This window comes from Schistocerca nitens, chromosome 2, assembly GCF_023898315.1.
Source record: "Schistocerca nitens isolate TAMUIC-IGC-003100 chromosome 2, iqSchNite1.1, whole genome shotgun sequence".
Taxonomy (NCBI): domain Eukaryota; kingdom Metazoa; phylum Arthropoda; class Insecta; order Orthoptera; family Acrididae; genus Schistocerca; species Schistocerca nitens.
This window is the reverse complement of record NC_064615.1, coordinates 1,058,048,469-1,058,074,190: the sequence shown is the minus strand read 5'-3', so window position 1 is coordinate 1,058,074,190 and position 25,722 is coordinate 1,058,048,469. Positions and strand designations below refer to the sequence as shown.

The 25,722-nt window shown below is 43.6% G+C and overlaps 1 long non-coding RNA gene across 1 annotated transcript in view; it reads left to right on the top strand.

Moving 5' to 3' along the window:
* Positions 1 to 25,722, top strand: part of LOC126234786 (uncharacterized) — a 514,880-nt gene that overhangs the window by 180,678 nt on the left and 308,480 nt on the right. The window contains exon 2 of the long non-coding RNA XR_007544773.1: positions 2,587 to 2,649. This is a non-coding gene — a long non-coding RNA (uncharacterized LOC126234786). The remainder of the gene's footprint in view (positions 1 to 2,586; positions 2,650 to 25,722) is intronic.

The window sequence follows — 25,722 nt, the reverse complement described above, 5'->3', positions numbered from 1 at the left end:
CTGGAACCGCGTGACTGCTACGGTCGCAGGTTCGAATCCAGCATCGGGCATGGATATGTGTGATGTCCTTAGGTTAGTTAGGTTTAAGTAGTTCTAACAGGGGAACCTCCCCATCGCACCCCCCTCAGATTTAGTTATAAGTTGGCACAGTGGATAGGCCTTGAAAAACTGAACACAGATCAAAAAAATGGCTCTGAGCACTATGGGACTCAACTGCTGAGGTCATTAGTCCCCTAGAACTTAGAACTAGGTAAACCTAACTAACCTAAGGACATCACAAACATCCATGCCCGAGGCAGGACTCGAACCTGCGACCGTAGCGGTCTTGCGGTTCCAGGCTGCAGCGCCTTTAACCGCACGGCCACTTCGGCGAACACAGATCAATCGAGAAAACAGGAAGAAGTTGTGTGGAACTATGAAAAAAATAAGCAAAATATACAAACTGAGTAGTCCATGGGCAAGATAAGCAACGTCAAGGATAATTCAAGCTTACGAGTGCTGTGGTCCCGTGGTTAGCGTGAGCACCTGCGGGACGAGAAGTCCTTGGTTCAAGTCTTCCATCCAGCGAAAAGTTTACTTTCTTTATTTCCGCAAAATTATCATTTGTCCGTGCGGTCATTGACGTCTCTGTTCACTGTAATAAGTTTAGTGTCTGTGTTTTGCGACCGCACCGCAAAACCGTGCGATTAGTAGACGAAAGGACGTGCCTCTTGAACGGGAACCGAAAACATTTGCCCGCAAAGTCATAGGTGAACCGATTCCTCCACAGGAAAACACGTCTGATATATCCTATACGACACTGCTGACGGCATGTGCGTGACATGACAGGAATATGTTGTCGACCCACCTAATTTTACACTTGGCGAATGAGTGAAAAGATTCTTCTACATTGCCCGATTTAGGTTTTCTTGTGGATGTGATAATCACTCCCCTAAAAGTGATGAAAACATAAGAGTTTGTGACATAAACTGCAACAAATGAATGCAACAGTTTCACAGTCGCACAATTTTCCCCTGTGCTCTGTCAAAACATTTGTTTTTAACGTTTTCAAATTTTTCCGTGTGTAAAATTAAAATTTTCACTCGAGGGAAGAGTCGAACCAAGGACCTCTCGTCCCGCAGCTGCTCACGCTAACCACGGGCCCGCGGCGCTCCTAAGCTTATCTTCTCCTTGATGTTGCCTATCTTGCGCGTGGGCCACTCAGTTTGTATATTTTGCTTATTTTTTTCATAGTTCCACACAACTTCTTCCTGTTTTCTCCATTGATCTGTGTCAGTTTTTTCAAGGCCTATCCACTGTGCCAACTTATAACTAAGTCTGAGGGGAGTGCGATGGGGAGGTTCCCTTGTAAGTTCTAGGGGACTGATGACCTAAGATGGTAAGTCCCATAGTGCTCAGAGCCATTTGAACCATGCTTGGATGCGCAAATGTTTACCATTCCAAAAAAATTCTAGCTAGAAGTAAAGCTGTCTGCAATCTGCTTTAAAATAAACGCCATGCAGCTGATCTCATTCATAAATTCGATACGAATTTCGTTTGTCTGTCAGAAAATTGTATTACGTCTCGTGTAAGATGAAGAAATGCGTACTAACACGGCGCAGAATTTGATAGCAACCGGATAGTGGCCATCTAGATGGTGGCCTGTGACAGCGCGATATTTGTGCTCACGATAGGTGAGATCCCCAGCAGAATCGGTGGGTTAAAATGCGCCTCTAGCGTCTAAGAGTACAGACGCAATATTGATTCAGTAATACAGGGTCGCACAGTCACGTCTTGGAATGCGTTGGTTTGTAGCAAGTATCCACATAGACGGAGTGCCAAACTTTACGCATGCTGGGTGTGTGGGCCGCGTGGCGGATAAAATCGGCTTGTCTCAGCTATTCTCAGTCCTCTTCAGAAGTACCTGGTACAGCGCGACAGTTCATTTAGTGCTGCGGTGCGGTATTTTTTGTTCGCCTCCAGAATCTTCATTTCGGCAAAACCGTTGTGTGCTTCGATAAGTGCCAAAGTGATAAGGAATACCACACAATCCATGATAAGAAGAATTCAGCACTGATACCATTGGTCATCACTGCGAACACCTTCTGTAAATGGACGTTCATGCCACCTTTGTGACCTTCGTTGACCTTCAAAGATCTTACTGTAACACATCATTGAATTCGTCTCGATAGCCGCTATCAGAAAATAAGTACCAAACTATAGCATCCCATTAGAAAAAACAACGTTGACCTTCATATCTCTGAAGCGACCCCACCTAGCAACAAAAAGCCAACGACATATTATGGCCCCAGTGGTCCCATGCAACTTTTGTCCCACAAACTCTTCAGCTCCTATCATACTTTCGGAGTTATTCTAGGTGGCAATAATTAGCGATCCACCCTGTATACTGCTGTACTGCCTATGCACAATAAGTAATATTTTATTATGTAGTAGCCTTCCTGGTGTTGCAAATTAATAGCCAACTGCATAGTACAGCAACTAGGTATCAATACCCTACACATTAATTTATAATTTTCACTACTAATCTCTGTGCATAAGAAGTCATACAGAATGGAAAAATCATGAACTACTGTTATTTCGTTTCAGGCGATTAACGAGAAGCTGACAACAACCTCAACGAAAGAAGGTGTCAGAGGCTGCCTACCAAGAGTGAGTTTTCTTGAATATTTCTTTTAATGTATAATAGCAGTATGGAATGACAGCGTGGAATGAAAACGCAAATGAAATACTAATCAACATATTCCTCTTGCAAGATTTATTGCTACGTGTTGACGACAGTTTTGGTATTGGTTCTATAATTTTTCGATACGAACTGCGACTTAGTTTATTAATATTCCTCCATGACCATTTTTGTTCTTTCTACTCAGCTATCAGCGTGGCTCTCGATTTGTCTATAATACGGTCTCTTGCTGAAAAGTAACCCTTCCGAATTTTTCAAGTGAAAACTCTTACAGCATTTTAAATAAAACAAACGTTATTAGCACCCTACACCTTTTTTCTTCATGTTTACAGATTTGCAGCCTTCTGTCGCTAGAGGGCTCCGAATTGTAACGTATAACATGTTGATGTATTACGTAGCTATGTTGGTGCATGAGAAACAGAGTGTTGTAATCGAGTTTCGAATTCGAAGAGTTCGTAGACACATGGCGCACACTCTTCAGCATGACAATGCTGGGCCACACACGAGCGCTGCGACATCTGCAGCAATCGGACGCGTTGGGTTGGGTTGGGTTCGCTGTCATCGATCACCCTCCATACACTCCCGACTTGGCCCCATCCAATTTTCATCTGTCTACAGAACTTAAACCTTCGAGGACTTCCTTTCCATAACAATGAAGCGAAGCAAGCAGAGGTGAGGTTGTGGCTCCGTCAACAAAGTCAAACGTTCTACAGTGACGGTATCAGCAAACTGGTCTCTCGTTGCGAGAAATGTGTCCGTCTCCAGGGTGACTATGTTGAGAAATAAATATGCAGATATGAAGAATAAAGATGTAGAATTTTAATGACGGTTGTTTAAAACTCTTAATGCCTTTTTTAATTTCGGAGCTGTTAGTTTTCGGCACACCGTCGTACATGGGAACAAATTTGAGATGCTTGGGGCTAGATAATGGTAAGCTAGATTAAATAAATTCTATAGACGGGACGTATGAAGGTTCACACATTTCATAAACCAGGTGATGGAGACAGGAATGTCTATTGTGTTATAAGGTACTATGTACCTTAAGGGGTTCTTCTCACATGAATTAAAACGTATTTAAGTAGTGCACGTAGTAAAAAACCAAATTACGTGCAAGGGATTTATATATTTTTTTTTAAAAAAATGCATTTGAACCATCAGCTGTTTTATTTAACTTATATATCATCTGCCGGTTTCAGTCACAGACCATCGTCACTGTATGTATAGTGAAACGGATATCAGTTAGAAACATATCCTATTTTCCTTTTAAGCTGCTACAACATAACGGTTGTCACAATGAAACCACCCAAACAACTGTTGTAGCCCATCCTTGAAATACGATAGTAATCTCTACTCACAACTACTCATACAGAGCCAGCCGGAGTGGCCGAGCGGTTCTAGGCGCTACAGTCTGGAACCGCGCGACCGCTACGGCCGCAGGTTCGAATCTTGCCTCGGGCATGGAAGTGTGTGATGTCCCTAGGTTAGTTAGATTGAAGTAGTTCTAAGTTCTAGGGGACTGATGACCTCAGATGTTAAGACCCGTAGTGCTCAGAGCCATTTTTGAATCATACAGAACGGAAAAATCATCGATTATTATTATTTGATTTCAAACTTTTAACGATAAGCTGAGAACAACAATTGGGGCTAGGTTACGGTAGTTGTTTCGGTTGTTTCACTGTGACAACCTTGATGTTGTATCAGCTTAAAAGGAAAGTGGAGTATGTTTTTAATTGATTCGGTTTACCTTACATCCAATGACGATGGTTTATGACCTAATCGGTAGATGATATATAGGGCAAAGAAAGCAGCGATGTTTAAAATGCATTTTCTAAAGTACTTAAGGGCTGCTCCGGTTGTCACCCGGTGAAAACATTAAATATATTTTTCAAGCTTGTCATTACGTATCACAAGGGTTTCGGTGCTAGCATTTGGTCTCACTGATCTCAATTCACGTTGCTCACAGAGTAATCTAAGAGACTGCCATCAATTAATTCAGGTTTATAAACTTGCTCAATTGCTCCAAGCTGGGTTAGGGATAAATAATTTCCATGATGCATCGCAGGTTTAAGTAGAGAAGTAGGCGTAATGACGTTGGTTTCTTATTCTGTACAGGTATAGGCCCATGATATTTTTGTGTTATTTTGGTGTTACAGTATGGTGTGCGTACTGTAAGACCTTCGATACACACACCATCAGATTATTTGACTTGTCGCTCTAACTAAGTAGGCGAGTGTCAGCAATATGTCTCGTGGTCTTATCGTGGCATGTTTATCTTCTGGCGTTAGGTCAGACGATAGAAATGCCACTTGCACGCTTAGAGTAGCAGATTGACGGTGACCAACTTTAAACAGAACTTGATTAATTTTCATACACATTTAATAAAATAATAAAAAGCGTAGACATTACGTAACTGTATTCTGGATGCTGTTTACAATTGACAATCTGAAGTTCTTTTGGTCTTGGTACGTTAATCTTATTCTCACATATCTCTGATACTTGACAAAGTGTCTATACAATTATCTTCATGGCAATGTACAGGAATATGATAATCTTATTAGGCGCAGACTGAAACTTGACTATCGACTGGTACAGACTGATGCAGACTTGTACAGACTGGTGCAGACAAATGCAGACTTGTACAGACTGGTGCAGACAAATGCAGACTGACTAATTGGAGGTCTGTACACCCGTTATAATACGTCGTGCGTTCAGGTATCACCGCGCGAGTGTGATTCGCGAGGAGAAAAGGTTCTACGTTAGCAGCAATCTCATTGACTGCGTTAAATATTAATACGCCGATTGGCTGAAGCAGAATTTGGTCCGTCTCTAAGACAGCGCCATCTCGTAGAGCGGAGACGGACGAGCGCTGCGCCTGCGCTGTTGTGCTTAGCGGGGCGCGCTCTAGTGGGAAAGTTGTGTACGCGCTGACTACGCGGAACTATGTACACAACATACGGTCGTAATCCATGTTGTCTGTGGCCACGCTTATTGACATTTATTTCACGGAAGTTTCCGTGGACAGTGGGCTTCAGGAATTTTCAAACAGAATTTGAAGCAAAAAAGTTAACAGGATGTTCATCCGTTGCTTCATTTATTTCTGTTACGTTAGGAGTAAAGTCTTCCTCCGCCCGGAAGAAAAAATGCAGAAATGACTAACAGCATGGACCTAGGAAATTACGCTGAACAACACAGCAACTCAACAGCTATTTAACGGTCAGCCACAACAAACCCTGTAGTAGGCACATAGTAATGCCCATCACATGCACAACAATAGTTTATGGATAATATATTATAGATGGATATTTTAGAAATTGTTCCATAGTCCATGATTGCATTCAATAATAGCATTATTTAAGAGTGCTACATGTACCGTCACGGTGAGCCACATAGTCACATGTTATAATATGGTAGGTCACATGATTGCGTTTTGTTGGTGCTTATAGCTGATAATGATGCAGTATCACACGAATTTCGCTGATAATACACATCCACAACCTTATCAGTAAACGGCGATGCACTCACAGATCAATCGGGTTCCGTGCTGTTTCACAGGCATCTTTTTTTTTTTTTCATCCGAACCACTCGCTCTGTTTCCTCTGGAAGACGCCATGCTGGTACGGCTTACCACCGTAAGGCATGAAAATTACGTGGTGTGTGTCTTGGTGTAATACATAAAAACCTAGTGTGTGCTATCATCTCCTTGTTTCTTCAAATACTATTCCAACGGTGGCTTTCAAACTAGCAGACAAGGAAGTCTCGCTACGTATGTGGTTTACTATTATCTTGCCCAAAGCGGCTTAGTTATAAAATAAGTGATGTCATACGTAAGAGAGAAAACTGGGTTGACAAATTCAAAACTTACAACACCTTTTCCCGACTTGTGGATCACAAATGATCTTGTATTTATTAAAACCAGTTTAGGTTCTGTTGAAAAACCGTCACAGAATCTTCTAGTCCGCTTAACTTGTGCGTTTGGCCTCCTAAAAGAAGTGGGGATGGTTTTCGAAGCGAACCGAAACAGGTCTTAGTAAATAAAAGGGTCATTATGAATCAGACGGTGGAAAACCTATTACGAAATTACAAGGGATCAATGCTGTTTCCAATTTGTATCCTATAACATTAAAGGAATATTCTAGATCACTGGAACGCTTTCGTTAACATTCGAGAATATTTTATAAGCTGGAGAACATTATTGAAAAATATCGATTATTTGTCTTTGGAAACTATACTGATGTGGAGCAGACAGAAGATGTTCCGATGACCACCATGTTGTGATGGAGACCATTTCAAACACACCTGTCTATAGTACCACAACCGCCACCAACGCACTGCATTACGGGGAAACCGAGGGTAGCACGCGACACAAGCACCTGTGATTGACAATGGGAGGTTTTGGAGGTGTCGTATATTCAACCATCCGCTTTCCCTCCCTCCTCCCTTCTAATGTGACGCATATACCACAGCAACGTTTAGCCTTTTTTCCGAATTAGGTTACATGTTTGGTCGGTAGAGGTAAAGTGAGTTCAGCAAGAATATTATTTTACTCCTATAAAGGGACAGTCACGGAGCTCAACTGCATCGATTATGGACAAAATACACTATACTTTTTGTAAAATCATTTATTATAATAATTCATAAGTAGTAGGAGGAAGTATTAGAATATTTGAAATACTGTTCGCCGTCTTTTACGAGAGCCTGGAAACTATTCCTGTAGTCAGCCAGAAAGCGGTGGAGAACATACTGACCATAGTTCCCAGTCTGTAAGCCCACATTCTTGTACAGCCCACTGAAAGTGTTGTTTCTATTCTCTAATTGCTCAGCAGGATCAGGACTATGATTATAAATGAAGATTTTGAGTTCTAATTGATAAATACACTCCTGGAAACTGAAATAAGAACACCGTGAATTCATTGTCCCAGGAAGGGGAAACTTTATTGACACATTCCTGGGGTCAGATACATCACATGATCACACTGACAGAACCACAGGTACAGTATATATCCACCTTTCGCAACAATGCAGGCTGCTATTCTCCCATGGAGACGATCGTAGAGATGCTGGATGTAGTCCTGTGGAACGGCTTGCCATGCCATTTCCACCTGGCGCCTCAGTTGGACCAGCGTTCGTGCTGGACGTGCAGACCGCGTGAGACGACGCTTCATCCAGTCCCAAACATGCTCAATGGGGGACAGATCCGGAGTTCTTGCTGGCCAGGGTAGTTGACTTACACCTTCTAGAGCACGTTGGGTGGCACGGGATACATGCGGACGTGCATTGTCCTGTTGGAACAGCAAGTTCCCTTGCCGGTCTAGGAATGGTAGAACGATGGGTTCGATGACGGTTTGGATGTACCGTGCACTATTCAGTGTCCCCTCGACGATCACCAGTGGTGTACGGCCAGTGTAGGAGATCGCTCCCCACACCATGATGCCGGGTGTTGGCCCTGTGTGCCTCGGTCGTATGCAGTCCTGATTGTGGCGCTCACCTGCACGGCGCCAAACACGCATACGACCATCATTGGCACCAAGGCAGAAGCGACTCTCATCGCTGAAGACGACACGTCTCCATTCGTCCCTCCATTCACGCCTGTCGCGACACCACTGGAGGCGGGCTGCACGATGTTGGGGCGTGAGCGGAAGACGGCCTAACGGTGTGCGGGACCGTAGCCCAGCTTCATGGAGACGGTTGCGAATGGTCCTCGCCGATACCCCAGGAGCAACAGTGTCCCTAATTTGCTGGGAAGTGGCGGTGCGGTCCCCTACGGCACTGCGTAGGATCCTACGGTCTTGGCGTGCATCCGTGCGTCGCTGCGGTCCGGCCCCAGGTCGACGGGCACGTGCACCTTCCGCCGACCACTGGCGACAACATCGATGTACTGTGGATACCTCACGCCCCACGTGTTGAGCAATTCGGCGGTACGTCCACCCGGCCTCCCGCATGCCCACTATACGCCCTCGCTCGAAGTCCGTCAACTGCACATACGGTTCACGTCCACGCTGTCGCGGCATGCTACCAGTGTTAAAGACTGCGATGGAGCTCCGTATGCCACGGCAAACTGGCTGACACTGACGGCGGCGGTGCACAAATGCTGCGCAGCTAGCGCCATTCGACGGCCAACACCGCTGTTCCTGGTGTGTCCGCTGTGCCGTGCGTGTGATCATTGCTTGTACAGCCCTCTCGCAGTGTCCGGAGCAAGTACGGTGGGTCTGACACACCGGTGTCAATGTGTTCTTTTTTCCATTTCCAGGAGTGTATATTTCGTAAAGTTTCACATGCACAACATCGTAATATTCATTATCCTGATACTAATAACAAATCTGTCCATTCTAAAAAGCACTATGAGCAGTTCAGAAGCGACCTCTACGGTAAGTTCGTATTAAATTGTCTTTCGCCCTGACTTCTGATAGTCAAAATTATTGCTCGCCACAAAAGTGGAAAATAATTGTCACCACTTGCCACGTGGATTTGTTAACCTTACGAGCGGCACACTAAGTTACTTCTGCGAAATCTAGGCGATCCAATACGGTGTACAGTCCTTGCGATTTCACTTCCTATTTGTACTGAAAACATGAGTTTAGCTGCGGTCCGGCTGTGACGTCATCCGAAGCATCACATACTCTGGCATTTGACTGACGCCGATCGTAGGGTGGCTGGGTGCGAAGTGAAGAACAGTCTAGTCTCTCTGGCTGTATTTATATACTGGCGCAGCGAACAGCCAAGAAACACCTGCTGTTATCCGCTCTATGCCCACAGTAGCAGCCTCTAAACGGACGCTTTCTCAGGCACATAATATTTTATAACAATGTCATGAATCAATTTAGAATCTTCGTAATTTTTGTATGAACGTATTTAGGTTGTTTAAAATCACAGAAAAAGTTTTAGATTGCCTGCATATAAACTTTGCCGTCTAGAACTTTTAGAACTGACAACAGAGCATGACCTCTGAACTTTAAGAGACCTTGTACTTGTTACTATTTACATCCAGGCCTTGAAACCTGTTATAGCTCTATTATTTAATAGGTCTCATCACGTGCTGTGACCAGAACTTGCTAGCATTAATGTAACAGATACTTCATCTGCTACAAATTGTTCCAAATTTAGTTTTCAGCAAATTACTCGAAAATTATTGGAGGTAGCTCAATGGGGTTACATGATTAATGTTTTTATACTAAACTTAAGCTTCAAACAAATTTTCATATTTCTAAGTCTTATATTTAGCGGTTTCAATTTTTCTTCAAAATGTGGATTCCGACCAAAATTTTACTTTAATCACCGTGAAACGTACACCAGTTAAAAAAATAAAATATGGCGTTTCAGTCTTCGATCGCTATTCTTTATTCTCAATAACCGGCTTCGGGCTAGCTGCCCATCTTCAGATCATATGTTGTAGTTACAGAGTAACTTGTCCGTACAGAACACACAGTTCACTGTCATAAGTAAAGTAAATTTACTTTACTTATGACAGTGAACTGTGTGTTCTGTACGGACAAGTTACTCTGTAACTACAACATATGATCAGAAGATGGGCAGCTAGCCCGAAACCGGTTATTGAGAATAAAGAATAGCGATCGAAGACTGAAACGCCATATTTTACTTAATGAACGATCGCGGACCTCCCAGTGAGACAACCATGTCTTGTTTTGATGGTATACCAGTTAATTTTGACGTACATCTGCACATTATGACCAATTTTTGGGCTCCTAGCTTTATTATTTAGCGCCATTTAATTTTTCGTACAAAGATATATTTAGGGAAAAATATTCATCTGGTCAATCTGAGATTTGACAGTTTAAACATTAACATACTAAAGCAGATGCTAACAAAATTAGGAAAAGCAACATTAACCTTTAATTTCATTTTTAAATTATGGTGTAATACTTGTGTTTTACGCACAGAGACGATTTGTCGATGTGGTGCTAGTAGCAGTGAACTGGGGTAAGTCGCGGCACGCTCGCTCGCCTCTGTATCTCTCAAATGATACACTAACCCTTACCATCCACATTCTACTTTGAATATCCGGAAAGCTCCCTTCACGGTTTTGAGAAACCACAATGCGAACAAACAGAAAGTCGAAGAAACGAATAAAGTGTATCTTCTTTTTGCTACAGTTTTTGTTATTGTTGTTTCACATATACAGATAAAAATGAAACAAGATCTACAGATCCTCGTCGAATACATATTTTAATGGTTCTGTAGCAAAGTATAAATTCGAAAATCCATTACGGGAAGACATACACTCCTGGAAATTGAAATAAGAACACCGTGAATTCATTGTCCCAGGAAGGGGAAACTTTATTGACACATTCCTGGGGTCAGATACATCACATGATCACACTGACAGAACCACAGGCACATAGACACAGGCAACAGAGCATGCACAATGTCGGCACTAGTACAGTGTATATCCACCTTTCGCAGCAATGCAGGCTGCTATTCTCCCATGGAGACGATCGTAGAGATGCTGGATGTAGTCCTGTGGAACGGCTTGCCATGCCATTTCCACCTGGCGCCTCAGTTGGACCAGCGTTCGTGCTGGACGTGCAGACCGCGTGAGACGACGCTTCATCCAGTCCCAAACATGCTCAATGGGGGACAGATCCGGAGATCTTGCTGGCCAGGGTAGTTGACTTACACCTTCTAGAGCACGTTGGGTGGCACGGGATACATGCGGACGTGCATTGTCCTGTTGGAACAGCAAGTTCCCTTGCCGGTCTAGGAATGGTAGAACGATGGGTTCGATGACGGTTTGGATGTACCGTGCACTATTCAGTGCCCCTCGACGATCACCAGTGGTGTACGGCCAGTGTAGGAGATCGCTTCCCACACCATGATGCCGGGTGTTGGCCCTGTGTGCCTCGGTCGTATGCAGTCCTGATTGTGGCGCTCACCTGCACGGCGCCAAACACGCATACGACCATCATTGGCACCAAGGCAGATGCGACTCTCATCGCTGAAGACGACACGTCTCCATTCGTCCCTCCATTCACGCCTGTCGCGACACCACTGGAGGCGGGCCGCACGATGTTGGGGCGTGAGCAGAAGACGGCCTAACGGTGTGCGGGACCGTAGCCCAGCTTCATGGAGACGGTTGCGAATGGTCCTCGCCGATACCCCAGGAGCAACAGTGTCCCTAATTTGCTGGGAAGTGGCGGTGCGGTCCCCTACGGCACTGCGTAGGATCCTACGGTCTTGGCGTGCATCCGTGCGTCGCTGCGGTCCGGTCCCAGGTCGACGGGCACGTGCACCTTCCGCCGACCACTGGCGACAACATCGATGTACTGTGGATACCTCACGCCCCACGTGTTGAGCAATTCGGCGGTACGTCCACCCGGCCTCCCGCATGCCCACTATACGCCCTCGCTCAAAGTCCGTCAACTGCACATACGGTTCACGTCCACGCTGTCGCGGCATGCTACCAGTGTCAAAGACTGCGATGGAGCTCCGTATGCCACGGCAAACTGGCTGACACTGACGGCGGCGGTGCACAAATGCTGCGCAGCTAGCGCCGTTCGACGGCCAACACCGCGGTTCCTGGTGTGTCCGCTGTGCTGTGCGTGTGATCATTGCTTGTACAGCCCTCTCGCAGTGTCCGGAGCAAGTATGGTGGGTCTGACACACCGGTGTCAATGTGTTCTTTTTTCCATTTCCAGGAGTGTATTATCGTAGTGGACAAGGCAAGCGTGACGTCAACGTTTATTCGTATGTGACGAATAAATTATGCTTACTGCACTTTGGTAAGTTGTAAGAGACCAGTCTGCCCGCGAAGACGGCTTGAATTAAAATCGGGACCCCTAGAGAAGACAGACGCTTTCGCAGCACACAGATCAAAGCCGCCCCCATTCTGCTGCAGGCGATTGATCGGAATCAAAGAGGTCTGTCAGTTTTCTTTGTTCCTCGCCTAGTTCTTTTACTCCCTTCTCATCATCCTTCGTTATTTTCACCATTAGTCTGCTGCTGATGAAAGTTCTCTCTCGTGTCAGGCGTAAGAGCGATATCTTCCGCATAGGTGGTTCTCTCGCGGTATTGTTCACTGGCGCGTTAGCCCGTTTCATGTTCAGCTCTTTGCTAGATTCTCCAGTGGGCACGGGTGGAGGCTACGTTACACCAGAACTCCCCAACTGTAACTTCGGACTCTGAAGTTTCTGGTCACATTGTACATTAAAAGAGCGTAGCTCAGGGAGTAAGCGTGCTGACAGTCCGCAAAGAAAGAATATTTGAGTAACTTTTGGCGACATTGTTTCGAGTGTTACAGAGTGGCGCACGAATAGCTGACACTTTTTAACATTGAATAAAAATTGTACGTCTAGTTACATTTCATTCAACTGTCGCTCGTACGTGTTTTGTTTCATGCAAATATCGGTAAAGGCCGTGTTGCTACAACATCGTCTGTCCCTTGTTTCAGCAGCGTGTTAGAGCAGTTCGCCTTTACGCTGAATTGTAAAGTCACACAGCAACGCAAAGAAGATTTAGGGCAATATTCCAGACGAGCAATATTACAGACGCGCTGCGCTCCATAAAAGAACACATTTCTGTGATTAAAGAAAAAATCTGAAGCAGAAGGCAGTTTGTTACAGCGGAAACGACCTTGGGCACAGGATGTCCTTTCATAACAACGCTACGGATCGCCATTCAACGAAGTCTAATAATTCATACCGACGAGCAGAAAGGGAAATGAGGATATCCCGTCGTTCTGTAGAAAGAATTTTATGGAGTTATCTCAGGCTCTTACCTTACAAAATGTGTTACAACTGACCGAGCAGAACAAACGGAGAAGACCGGAGTACCGTAGTTTACGGACTACAAGACGCACTTTTTTCTTCGACAAAATGGCCTCCAAACTTCAGGTGCGTCCTATATTCGAAATTAATATTAAAATGTCCAGTGTTTGATTTAAAATTCCCGTCAGTCTTAAAAATGACCATATATTAGATGCCGAGGGAAACCTATTGAGCCGTGTATCGACTCGTGCTACACCTTGTGTTTAAATTGCATTGGTTTTCCTTTCCTTCCCCCGACATGTTTGTTTGATATGTTGTCTGTCATTAAGTGGCTGCTTGGTTGTCTTTTCCCTCGGCTATCGATATCTGCGTTTTTGCTTCCGGGAAACTGCTATGGAGGAAGTGAGATCTTTGACCGGTGGTAACTTCGTGTGGTGGCGCGGAAGTAGGGGCGTGCGCTGAGAGAGTCTGGTGGACGCGAGAGGGCAGTGTGGCTCGCCAGCGCGGACCAGGCGTGGTCGGTTGTACCGAGTCGCCACGTGATGTATGTCGGTTGTGTGTAACGAGCGGGTCAAGTTGACGGAAGAGCTCCCCGCGAGTTGGTTGTGTACAGAATCGCCCGACGAGTAGTTGCTGCTCATTTCACCTTGGTGGGACGTTAACAAGCTTCTTTAAATCCTCCGTTTCAACACTGGATTTTAAAAAGGAGACACCTAACATGAAGGAGCGGTCACTACCCGTCAACGTTGCAGAGAAGACGTGAACTCCGGTGACAGAGCGTGTTGTCGCGTGACCGTGGCGTGTTGGGTACACTGGCGACGCGTGCGCGATCGGATGTGTGGATCCTTGCCATCGGAGGTCGTGTACTGCCTGTTCGAGCATAATTGCAAGTCAAGGTCGTGGAAGGTTTAATCATTAAGTAATAAGTTTGCGCAACCAGTGTCTCTTCTGCCTTGTGGCCTCCGGCGATCGGGATCCCTGTCCCCGTCACCGGTGTAATTGAAGACCGCGTGATCTTTCCTCCTCCTCTCGTTACTGCCCGATAGGAGGTGTAGTTTTGGCAGTTTAATTGTTTCGCTATTCTGTCGTGTGTTATGAGTGAATTCTTGCTTCTTGTTGATTGATAATGTTGTCGCTCATTCAGGACTGTGTGGTGTAATGTTTTCTTGCACGGGGTTAGCTCTAATTAATTCTGTCGGCAAGTTAAGCCATCTTATTAGAAGTTTTCACTACCTAAAAGTAGGAGCAGTGACCAGCCTGAGAGTAAAAAAAAAAAAAAAAAAAATCAGTATTCTGCCTAGCCTGAGCATCCCTGAGTGGGTGATTTGTGGCCGCCTTACACGGGTCCGTCATATCTGTGATGTTCTAAAGATATTCCAGGACACTTTTGTTTAAAAACTTTTAAAATTCCTCCATTCCTTGATTGCCATTAATGGTGTGTTTGCTGAGACCTTTGATTGTTTTTAATGGCGGTGTTGGGAGCTTCACTACTTTATTAACAAAGTTCTGTATTCACTTTAGTAGCCTGTTTACTAAAGTTCTTTGAATTTTTTAAACTGTTGCATTGCTATAAATGACTTGATTGCCGTTTTTAAAAGACATTTTTAAACTGTTGCACTGCTGTAAATTACTTGATTGCCGTTAGCGGCGTGTTTTGAAAGGTTGTTGATTACCGTTCTGTTACTTCTACTTTTTTTAAAAAAAGAAAGTTTTTTTTTAAATTGTTGTATTGCTATAGATTACTTGATTGCCGCTAGCGGCGTGTTTAAAAGGCTGTTTATTGCCATAATGCTCGTTTCTGTAAGATATGAATAAAACATTTGTGTGTGAAAATCTCAACTCGACAGTAAACTACTAGAAATTTGGCACCGTTTCCCAACTTGTGGTGTGGCTTGTAGTAACCGTAACCACTGTGTGTGTCACCTATCTCTATTTGACAACACTGGATTCGACTGGAAGCATCAGTGCACCGATGTGACGAAGATGGGCTGGGGTGGGGATTCACAATCTTGCTAACACTGTCTCCCTCCCGCCCCGCCAACACAAACACAAAACACTGTCTAGTCTATGACATGTGATTGCAATCTACGGTCCGAGTGATGTTGAAAGTGATTTGTGCTGTCGCTTACAGTACAATAGCCGGCCGAAGTGGCCGTGCGGTTAAAGGCGCTGCAGTCTGGAACCGCAAGACCGCTATGGTCGCAGGTTCGAATCCTGCGTCGGGCATGGATGTTTGTGATGTCCTTAGGTTAGTTAGGTTTAACTAGTTCTAAGTTCTAGGGGACTAATGACCTCAGCAGTTGAGTCCCATAGTGCTCAGAGCCATTTGAACCATTTTTACAGTACAATATTTTTGTTAGTAGGTAGTTCCGTAATGGGAAAAAATTAAAGGTATTCATATGATGCGGGCTACAAACTGAAAGTAATAGGATATGCAGAAGAACATGGAAACAGAGCAGCCGAGCGGCATTTCTATCCTCCACCAACAGAAAAAAAACGTTCGCCCTTGTCTGGGTAATGAAGAAAAACTGAGGAACTGAGGAAGGCTAAATGTGCAAATAGAGGAGTGAAGGCAAAATGGCCAAAACTAGAAATTACGTATTGAATGGATTCAAGGGTAAGCTATCGCTACTGTGGAACTTAACAGACTTTAAGGGCGGAGTTGGTTGCTGCTACCGGTTTATTGTCATGTACTTAGCATGTGAACCAGAACCAAAATATCTCAGAAAATACAATGAGAGTACGAAAAGGAAATATTATCTTTCATCGCTTTATTATTCAACATCGAAAGAAAAGCAGTGTGGAACTCAGCCAAATAGCTAATATGGTAGAAACACCTCTGTCATTTAATGTGCCGCGTAACAAGACTGTTGCCATGAAAGATGCTGAAACTGTAACTATAAAAACAAGGGGACCAAAAAAAATGCACTCACTATTGGCCTTTCGTGTTGTGCTGACGGTACTAAACTTTATCCAATGATCATTTTCAAGCGTAAAACAATGCCTAAACCTTCTGAAATGCCGCCACGTGTACTTGTTCACGTACATGACAAGGGTTCGATGGACGAGGTCGACGTGAAATTATGGACTAACAGAGTGTGGGAGAGAAGCAAAGATGCTTTACTGAAGAAAAGTGCTGTTCTTGCGCTAGATCAGTTTAGCAGTCGTTTGAAAAATTCTGTGAAATAGAAACTGAACAAGAAAACAGAAAGTTTTCAGTTATTGCGGGAGGACTTAATTTACAATTGCGACCTCTTGATGTATCGATGAATAAACCATTTAAAGTGTCTATGCAAGAGGAATTGAACAAATCGATAATGGATGAAACGCATCATGAATCACGCCGAAGGGAGCTTTAAAACTACCTACAATCAATCAGATATGTCAGTGGATGACACAGGCGCGGTCTAGAGTGAGAGAAGACATTATGGTTAAATCTTTCAAGAAGTGCGGCGTAAGTATCGCTCTCGACGGCAGTGAAGACAGGGTGTAAATTTTAAGTTGACAAACCAGAATAACTTGAAAAATAAGCTTCACACGAAAAAATTTGTAGAATCCAAAGTTGATTAGATTCCATGGGGATATCTGCTGGTGCTAAAATTAGCCCGCCACCCCAGCCCCCTGGAGGGTGGATCGGGAGGCAACTTTAAAATTTCAAATGCGAACCCCAATGTTTTATTGCAGTATCAGATTCTAAATACACTCTACTTACATTTTATCTTAAACATTTTTTTTTGATTCTTGGTATTTGCCGCTGTAATTCAAGAAAATCCATGTTCTCATTTTTGCGTGGAAAATGGTTACGTATAAATAAAAAATACTTATTTACTTCGTAAACTTTGATTCGCTAAAACTAGTTAGCTAGTCAGATGATTTGTTTGATAATTAAAAGTTGTGGGGCCTCATGAACACGAAACAAACAAAACTTATACGAATCTGCGGAAAAAATTAATAATTGGGTCAACATTTTTAAAACACTAATTTCTCTCTCTCAAACCCCACCCTATGGGGAGAGAGGGAGAGTTTTAGTTTATACGCGAAATATCCGCAAACCGTGTGATGTCCCAATGCTACCCTCAGCGCAATCGTGGTTGATTCTATTGGCCTCCTTCAAGTCCAGAATTAAGCCCATATGATTTTTTTTTGTGGGGTGATTTCAAATTTCCCTTTAAAACCACTGAATATTAAGGAAATGTGTGCCCAGACAGTACAGTTGTGCGATGACATAAATGAAGACTTGTGCCTCAAAACTGGAAGGAATATGTATACTCGCCTTCGCGATGTTGTCTTCTGCAATGGAGGGAATACTGAACACATGATAAGGTGAAATGCGTTTTCAATGGGCCATACTACTTGTCTGTCAAATGTGAAAGTCTTCATTTCAGAAATAAAAGTGTTGTGTAATCTATTCGTGCGCCACTCTTTGTTATTCGACTAAAATACACTGCTGGCCACCGTAAATGCAACACCCTGAAGGAAGCATCCGAATCACGTGAAATTTACACCATGAGTTTGCAGCGATGAGATATGCAACCGATTAGAATTTCAGCGCAGACGCACATCATGCGCGCCTGTGGCGCCACCTCATAGCGCCATTTAAGGTTTGGCGATTTCGACGAGTGTACGTTCGGCACGTGTGTTTACCTTGTGGTTGTTTCACAAGACGATCAGTTATGCCTCGTAGACAACAGCGAACATCTTTTGATCAAGTATCCGAGTTCGACAGAGGAAGGATAGTGGCTTACCGCGATTGTGGATTATCATACAGAGAAATCGCTAGTCGTGTTGGACGAAACCAAACAACTGTAATGCGGATATGTGACCGTTGGATGCAGGAGGGTACGACGGACCGACGTGGTCGATCGCATTAACCTCGGTGCACCACTGCACGTGCTGATAGGCAAATTGTGCGCATGGCAGTGACGGATCGCTCAGTGACATCCCGAACCATAGCACAGCACATTGCGTCTGTAACGCATCATCCAGTGTCTGCACTTACCATTCGACGCCGTTTACAGCAGAGTGGTCTGTCCGCAAGACATCCATTGCTTCGTATACCAATGACGCAGAACCACTGACGTCTCCGTCGCCAATGGCGTGATGACAGACGGATGTGGACGGCAGAATGGAATGACGTTGTCTTTAGTGACGAGGCACGCTTCTGTCTGCAGCACCACGATGGTCGGATTCGAGTGTGGAGACACCGTGGAGAGAGGATGCTGGACAGCTGCATTATGCACCGCCACACTGGTCTTGCACCGGGTATTATGGTATGGGGCGGTATTGGATATTACTCTCGCACGCCTCTAGTACGCATTGCCGGTACTTTAAATAGCCGGTGCTACATATCCGAGGTGCTGGAGCCAGTTGTCCTTCCTTACCTTCAGGGCTCGGCCACAGCCATATTTCAACAGGATAATGCGCGACCACACGTGGCACGCATTGTCCAAAGGTTCTTCGTCAATAACCAGATTGAATTGCTTCCCTGGCCGGCTCGCTCTCCGGATCTTTCGCCGATAGAAAACATGTGGTCCATGGTTGCTCAACGAGTGACCCAGATTACATCCCCAGCTGCCACACCAGATGATCTTTGGCAACGTGTGGAAGCTGCTTGGGCTGCTGTACCCCAGGAACACATCCAACGTCTCTTTGACTCAATGCCGAGACGTGTGGCAGCGGTGATCTCCTACAATGGCGGCTACTCTGGCTACTGATTCTGGCAGGAACCACATGTCACAGACGTCTGTAAACGTAATCATTTGATACTTGGTCAACATATTATCTACAAAATAAATTGTGTTGTGCTACCTCTTGTCTTTCTTGGTGTTGCATTTACGGTGGCCAGCAGTGTATATCGGCATAGTTATGTATATCTTATCTGTCGGCCCTATCACCTAATTGTAGCGTAGTAAAGTTACAGTAGTTCCCAGCATTTACGTTACAGTCAGTATCTGTTCAGTGTTTCCCATTCCAGTTTTCCTATATTCCCTCGAAGAAATAAAGTTGTTATATACAATCCTGTCTGTAGTCTTCGAACATTGGAATCTAGGGGAGTGACCACTGTGCCCTCGAATCCACCATTCACATCGTTGTAGTAAGGTTTGAAATTATCGGTATTCAGTCATACGCAACAGTAAATAGTTTACAGCTCTATCAAAATTTTTTGATTTAACTGTCCTTCCCAAGAATCTATATGTGCGGCACAATTACTTCCATGATCCGTCTTAATTACCGAGCGCGATAGCGCGTCACTTGAGGGATACGGTGAGCCAAGCACGTTCCAAATCGAATCCGCCTCGTGCATTAATGACGTGGAGTGAAGGCCCCACCCACCTGGTTGTGACTTTTAGGCGATGTCTCACATCTAATGAGGTGACGCGCGTACTGTCTCAGACACACGCCACGCAAACATTTAGTAAACGTCTTGCACTTAACCAGAGATTTACGCTGGAAGCAGGTGGAGTACAGATGATTCCTTCCTGGGTGACGTCAGAAATAACATCCTTTTCACCTTCTCCTTCTTCACTGCTTCAAGCATGTTGTCTGGTGTAACTTGTTCTCGGTTTGTCTTTTTTCTTTTCTTTCAAGATATTTTTACCTGAAACTAGGGGAAAACTACCACAAACTTATCGGCGTAAGTTGTCATATATGGTAACCACCCCCGTAATTTTTGTGACAACCGAACTCGAACAGACATTTCATATAAGAAAAGAGCGTGAAAAATAGCCCTTGAACTTGACCTCAACATTGCTGCAGACTAATCTTGTGCAAATGATATAACATAAACGAAAACGGTTGTAATATAGCCCTCTCTGAATCTGGAGTGTATAATGAGAGTTAATTGTATCAACAACTGCTTACAGCTGCAAAAACACAAAACACCAACAAAACCCAGAAAACAGTCGCCACTACCTATAAACTGCCTATACCAGTGGTAGCCAACCTGGTCCCTACCGAGCGCTAGTCAGCTTTCATGGTGGGCAACACACTGTATGGACTAAGTTTTCGTAAAATGTTAACATAAAGTATTTGGTAAGTAATTGTTATCATATGCTTTAACTTGCTGTAACTCTGTTTTATAAATTTTACGTACTTCCGTACTTTATAAATCACAATTACAGTGGAATTGGAGGGCGGTTAGAAAATTTTACTGCTAGCAGCGATATACATTTGAGCGATAAGTAAAAATTGTCGACTACAACTGTCCTAAACCCTACACGTAACATTATCATCTTATTGTGGTTAGAGCTTATACCGCCATGTAGCAGGAGACAAGGGGACTATCAAATCTCTTAATTACTGATTTTCGTAAGGCTTAGTTATGTTATGAAGGGACCTTCTTTGAGTACCTGTTTAGCGGCTTTTCATACAGTAGCCTCTAGTTTCCGAGAAAGTCAATGTCAAATTATTGTGCTTTGGTCTATCTATTATATCCGTAAAGTTATATCTGTAACGGGCCAGGTTCATGGCTACTAAACTGGCGTTATGTGTTCAAACTCTGCCCATGCGCTTCTTTCTTTTCCAATTTCTTCGTACAAAATATCATTAAATATAATGTATGTGAAGCAAAATTATTCCAAAATCGTCATTTTCACCATCCCAACTTTATCAATAAATCAATTATTACAGCACACTTTCTTCAAATGTGTATTACGTTTGCTGCAAAACAGAATACAGAATCGTCTAACCCGCTACCGCTTGCATCGTTTGCTGTGCTGGAAGACAACTGCGGATGGTATTTGTCGCAGAAGCAACGGAAACACTAGGCGTAGAATACCACACACATTCACTAGAAGCTACTGTCTTGCAGGCACACACAGATTTTTCAGAAGTGATACCGGAAAACACAATTTGTTTAGACTAAAAAAGGACTGTTCTTTCTTCGATGAAATTCGTCGTGAACTACACACATTTCATCTTTCCCGTGAAAGCAGATGCACTAAATTAACGTATTTTTATGGACTCTTCCCTCGAATCGATTTCTTGATTTGTCTTTAGAAAGTCAGGAGCATTTTCAATACTATTTTGCTAAAGTTTTAGGCTGCCTCTAAAAGTAAATATCACAATGTTGCCTCCCCCCCCCCTTTCACCCGAATAAGGTAATAAATTTTTTCTTACGCCACGTATAGAAGACTGACTGATTTTTAAAGCTCTAGTGCATCACTTTCGTGAAATTCCCTTATTTCGTGTCGGACATAACTACATTTTTTAATTTATAAGTCGCCAGTAATACCGATAAATTTCCATGTTGATTCTTACATACATTAGAAAACGTAAGGAAATATCTTCGCTCGAATCTTCCAGACTAATAGCCTTTGGTCGATGTATAAAATTCGACCAGACGTCGACCACGACGAATTAGCCTGGAAGTTTCACTGAATACAGTACCGGCTGTGAGTGCTTACATTGTTTGATTATTAAAGAATATCTATCCCGTCGCAGTTGCAGTGTACCGTCCCGTGAAGAAATAACACATCTTGTTCAAACAGGTTTTCGCTCCTTGTTCACCAAGGGATCTGTTGTACATCGAACGGCACTGGCAGCTGATAGATCGGTATTAATTACTTAATCGAGGTCCAGAATTACGGATGAGTACTTTCGTGTGTATTTGGAATCCTTCGGGAGCAGCTAATACTTAGTCCATCGTTGAGAACTCCTCGGAGCTATCCAACTATGAACTATGAACTATCAACTATGAACCATAATCAGAATACACAATTGAAGAAAATGTGCTTAATGATTGATATATTAATAAAATTACTACGATGAAATCATGTATTTTTGAAGAGTATTTCGTGACATTCACTATTTATTGATGTTCAGTACGATGAAACTGGAAAAAAGGTATAGCGGCAGGGTTTTCATTTTTTCGTGACATACACTGTTTAATGATGTTCTGTACAATGGAACTGGAAAGAAAGATACATCGGCATGGTTTGATGTTTCGTTACATGCACTATGTAATGATGTTCTGTACGATGGAACTGGAAAGAAAGGTACATCGAAAGGGTTTTCATTTTTTCGTGATGTACACTATCTAATGTTGTTCTGTATGATGAAACTGTAAAGAAAGATAAATCGGCAGATTATTTTTCGTGACGTACGCTATCTACTGATGTTCTATAAGAAGAAACTGGAGAGAAAAGTACATCGCCAGGTTTTTTTTTTTCGTGACGTTCGCGATCTAATGATGTTCTAGATCTAATTAGCATTTCATTCTAGAGAGCTGCGTGGTCACCGATTGTATGTGTTCTTTCGATCATGTCCGAAGAACAGATACCTTCTTCATATAGTTAAGGCTAACCGGCCATTTACCTTCTTCTTCTGTGCGGATGCACACGCATTGTCCGAACTCTTACGGGACTTGGTAAGATTGTCTGCCGCTAGTAATGAGTGTAATGGGCAGGGGCACAACGAGTGTAGTGTGTGGACATTAAGTTGGGAATGTGGGCCTCACGGGGAGCGTGCAAGGGATAAGTCCCTGCAGGCGCACTATCCTCAGTGCCCTCGGTGGCTCAGATGGATAGAGCGTCAGCCATGTAAGCAGATGATCCCGGGTTCGAGTCCCAGTTGGGTCACACATTTTCAACTGTACCCCTCAATGTGTATCAACGGCTGTCGGCAGCTTAGGGTCTTGATTTAATTATCATTTCATTCTAGAGAACTGCGTGGTCGCCGATGGTACCTGTTCTTTCGGACATGTCCGAAAGAACAAGTACCATCTTTATATAGCGAGTGGGGCGCCTTAGATTAGGCAACTCTCCCGACACATATTTGCACCGAAGGTACAGGGTACAAGATCACAGTTGGGTGCGGAACATCATAAACCAATGTCGGCCCTGTAATGATCATAAATACCGACGTTTCGTGTCTTCGTAAACCTTAAGTTGTAAGAATGTATATAAAAGAATATACCAAAATTATGGTCACCACGCAATCAAACCAACAACCGGGGCACAATGATAGGTTAATTTCAGACCTGTTGAGATTTAAACAGTGCGTATGTACATAAAACTAGAAAAATGTAATCAACCAAGGAAGAAGCCCAGAATACTACAGCTGATGGCCGTAAGCTACCAGGTAAACCTGCTGCGGGTAAGACTGTTAAATGCCAAGAATTATCTTACCTCTTAAATATTAACAGACATAGATAAAGGACTACAACAAGACTATCTTTGAAGCATCAAGTAACAGGTGTTACTGACAACAGTAATACTTAATCAAATGGTTCAAATGGCTCTGAGCACGATGGGACTTAATTCTGAGGTCATCAGTCCCCTGGAACTTAGAACCACTTAAACCTAACTAGCCTAAGGACATCACACACATCCATGCCCGAGGCAGGATTCGAACCTGAGACCACAGCGGTCGCTCGGTTCCAGACTGTAGCACCTAGAACCGCTCGGCCACAACATCCGGCGAGACTGATGGCCTCGCAGTTTGGTCTCCTCCCCAAATCAACCAAACCCAATCACTCATATGTACAATATCGTCTCGTTTCAGCAGTAGAACATGTTGAACGTTGTGATCCAACAAAATTTGCAACTGTACCTCAGTTTCGATAAAAGGGAGGGTTTCGTGTGGAGGGCAACAAGCTTGTTTTGCTGCCAAAACTGCCGAGTCCGATGGATAAAGTGTGTTTAAGCCTTTCCTTTTGCCCCATTTCTCAAATTCTGGAAAGATTCTTTTGACAGTTTCAAGTCTTAAAGAGGTTGGCGATGGTGTTGACAATCGCAAGCGTGTCTTGTATGTTTTCGCTTTGGGTGGACTTGAGAGTGCGACGTTTTTCTTCGTCTTTGCAACGTCTGGGTGCCCCGAAGATCGAAGACTTATTTGCGTAGCGAACGATAATCCGACAGTTCCCCTTTTTTCGGACCTATCACATAATGTTTCAAGTATTGTAGCATGGCAGCCTGTGCATTTAATCACACTTGCAGGTTGCACATCAACCGGTATATATACTAATGTATTTAACCAGCTTTCGTTCTTCTTGAAAAAATATTGTTGTCGCCGAGTTGCTTCTTTCTATTTGCTTCTTAACTTCGTCAACAGAATCGAAATGGCAGGCATCATATCATCGGGAATTGTATGTCCACTTGTTTCTGTCATCGACTTCTCCAAGTGTCCTATGACCGCCTCCAAATCGTTTGACAAATACTCCTTTGTTATTAAAAAAATATCTTTCCTCGCAAATCCGATCATGGAATACGCTGGATCAGATGAAACTGAAATAAAAAAAAAAAAAAGAATCTGTGTTACACTTTCCGTCATTTTTCTAATTTTTTATTGTTTACATTGCTTCTACGCGTCGATTGTGATTTAAAATGTACCAATGCAGCTCATAATTAACTAATTCTATTGTCATTTTTGAAGATGTCTCAACAATGGCATTTTGCAAGTGTCGTTTAAAACGTGGCTCAAAGCCAGAGTAGCAACTCGAAGCTTAATTTACAAAGATAATAATAAATACTTTCGGTCACAGCGCAAAAGAAAGCGGAATGTCGTGGAATTCATAACTTATCTCTATGTTTTGAGCGCATTTTACAATTTTCTCGTCCATTTTCCTGTAGTACATTAATTGAAAAATAAACATGCATAATTTATGATTTAATAGTGATATAAATATTTTTTCATTAGTGCGTACCTCCTGGAGTATCTTTCATGTTGAAAGTATTGGCTTCACTTGCACAAAACACAGGTAACTATCTTCAACACTAAGACGCACGCTAATAATGAACTGCCGCATTTAACCTGAGATATAACCGAACAAATGAACACGTGATCGTCCGCGCAGCGGGCATTCAGTTGTCGCAGCATTGCTGGAGCCAACCTGATAGTCCAAAATTCCCGTCTACAACCTTTTTTTCTCCTTTTTGGCCACGTTTTCAAGATTCTGGCTCACTCTGCGTCGTAGTGAATATCGGATGCGCCGATGAGTCCCTAGGATACTGCGTGTAGTTTTGCAGCCTTCCATAATGCGGGCATTTGGGACTCTGAACACATTGCACTGGGGTTCCACACAGAAAAGCGTTCAGATGGCCCCACAAATAATACCGCATGTTCCATAAGACGACGATTATTGGCTTTAAACGTCTTCCTGTCGGGTCCTGGTAATCCCTCCCAGTACAAACGTTGACCGCGAGTGCTATTGCCGTTAAGTAATTCTTACATCAGATGGGCATCTGCCATCTCTGGATTTGTGTGCGCCGCCATTGCACCTTCCAAGTCTGTGACTGACTCTACGTAGTAACCTGTGTCCTTGCAACGCTTGTACTGACCGCTGGAACAGTTGATGTTACGTGTAAACAAGTAATGACGTGCGTC